This window comes from Littorina saxatilis, linkage group LG11 (assembly GCF_037325665.1).
Source record: "Littorina saxatilis isolate snail1 linkage group LG11, US_GU_Lsax_2.0, whole genome shotgun sequence".
In the NCBI taxonomy this organism is placed as follows: domain Eukaryota; kingdom Metazoa; phylum Mollusca; class Gastropoda; order Littorinimorpha; family Littorinidae; genus Littorina; species Littorina saxatilis.
The window spans coordinates 22,837,064-22,839,445 of record NC_090255.1 but is presented as its reverse complement, the minus strand read 5'-3'; the positions used below and the strand labels follow the sequence as shown (position 1 = coordinate 22,839,445).

At 46.3% G+C, this 2,382-nt stretch overlaps 1 non-coding gene across 1 annotated transcript; it reads right to left on the bottom strand.

Annotated features, from left to right (window-relative positions):
- Positions 1-1,171: 1,171 nt before the first annotated feature.
- Positions 1,172-1,244, bottom strand: Trnat-cgu (transfer RNA threonine (anticodon CGU)). The gene has a single exon. It is a non-coding gene; the product is annotated as a tRNA-Thr (tRNA).
- Between the last annotated feature and the right edge of the window lie 1,138 nt (positions 1,245-2,382).

The window sequence follows — 2,382 nt, the reverse complement described above, 5'->3', positions numbered from 1 at the left end:
TTTGTCATTAGTGGTTGTCATGGAAACCGCCCCCAAAACACAAGCGTATTGAGAAGGGTAAGTTAGAGAAGTAAGCCATGGCCTATTGTGCTGCGTTGAAGGTAGTGATACCAGACGTACACAAGGTCTTGTTAGCACTTAACATGTGCGTGCGTGTGTGTGTGTGTGTGTGTGTGTGTGTCTGTGTGTATGTGTGTGTGTGTGTGTGTGCGTGCGTGCGTATGTGCGTGCGTATGTCCGTACTTGCGTGAGTGTGTGCGTGCGTGCGTGCGTGCGTGCATGTGCTCGCGCGCTCTACACGACTGTATATATTTTACTTTTTTTCTCTACCGTAAGCTATTTGAAAACAAGCAGAAAGAGGGAAGGTCTCGTCACAATATTAACGTCAAGTTACACGCAAATAAATGTCTCATTTGAAAAGCTAAAGATGTCGCAATGTTTGTTCAGTAGCTGCAATAGTATAAGCAGGAGGGCAATTGAAACAGGAATAGGAATAGCAGCAAAGACTCCGTAAAAGCTGCCCCAGCCATAACTGTGTAACCTTGTGAGTCATAGACATACATGTATGTGTCGTGCCGAATTCACGTAATTGCCGATTCCGCGTAATGGGCAACATTTTTGCCCACTTCACGTCATCGGCAAAACGCTGCCCAATACGTGAAATCGGAAGCGTTTTGCCGAAATCGCGTATTGGCTTTTAAAATTTGCCCATTTTGCGAAATCGGCAGCCACTTTTTGTTTTTAAAGTTCTCAAATGCCTGGGATATCATCACACTTAGACAACTAGATACTCCAATGGATAGATATCGCAATAATCGATAAGTTATGGCAAGTTATTGCAGAAAGTGTCGTTTTCGAGCATTTCCGGAGTTATGCTCGACACAGACCAACATAGACCATACAAAACATAGTAGGGAGGTAAAGCAATGTTTTTTTTGTTTTGTTTTTGTTTTTTTGCTTAACGCCCAGCCGACCACGAAGGGCCATATCAGGGCGGTGCTGCTTTGACATATAACGTGCGCCACACACAAGACAGAAGTCGCAGCACAGGCTTCATGTCTCACCCAGTCACATTATTCTGACACCGGACCACCCAGTCCTAGCACTAACCCCATATTGCCAGACGCCAGGCGGAGCAGCCACTAGATTGCCAATTTTAAAGTCTTAGGTATGACCCGGCCGGGGTTCGAACCCACGACCTCCCGCTCACGGGGCGGACGCCTTACCACTAGGCCAACCGGGCCGGGAGGTAAAGCAATGTTAATGCAACGTTCTGGTGACACAACCAGAAACAGACTGGCTAACGTTTTTGCGAAATGGGCAATTGTAGAAGCCTTTGCGCATTTTCGGCAAAACGCTGCCGATTTCGCGTAATGGGCAGCGTTTTGCCGATTACGCGAAATGGGCAAAAATGTTGCCGATTCCGCGAATTCGGCAATTCCGTGAATTCGGCACGACATATGCAAATGTTACGACTACAATCCAATCGGAACAGACTATGAACACGTCAGTGCTCCTGGCTGCTGACATTCGCGTTCTATCAGACTCGACCATGAGGTCTGCATCAGGCTTCGATTTGAATAATTATTTCGGCAGGAATTCGTCGAACTGAGCTACCCGTGCGTGTGGGTGTACGTGTTTTATTGTGTTTGTGCTGTTGCTTGTTGACGGCTCAGCCTTGTGCCCATAACATGTCACACGAGTCGGGAGAAAGGTGAGGGGGCGTGTGGATGGTTGGTGTCATGGTTTAGGAGGTAGGCTTGAAGTTCTGGAACCTACTTCAGTCTTGCAATTCAAAATGAAAGGTTTCGGTAAAAGCTTCATGCCTGAAAGTGTAAGAGCTTGTGTTGTGTTGGACCAACGTTGACGTCTTAGGTGTTGGGATAGCATGTGCCGTTTTTCTCCTCTACCTGCATACTTATGTGAGTGTGTTCGTCTGCTTGTACTTTTTGAATTAATTTCAATATGACAATATCGCAGCTGGATTGACAAGTGTATAAACCGCTTAATGTGAAATGTTTACATCCACACCCGCTTTACCCAATAACAAGCTAAGACGTACATAACGTTGAAGCTGTGTGAGTTACAGGCAGACATTGACATGATTGTTGTGACTGCAATCCAATCAGGACACGTTGCTCACAGGTCAGTGCCGAAGTGTTAGCCACGTCAGAAACTTGTCACAAGAAAAGTTTGGAGCATGAAGTTCTGCTTTTTACTTCAGTCTTGCAATGGGCGGTTCTGGTGAGGTTATGCCCCCTCATTCTTTCGGCTGGTAACTGGCGCCACCTCGCAGCAAGATCATACGAGAAAGGAAAAAAACCTTGCATTGGTCCCAAATAGCATATCGGTTTGGTAACAGTCCGTGTGTAAGTCGTGCAT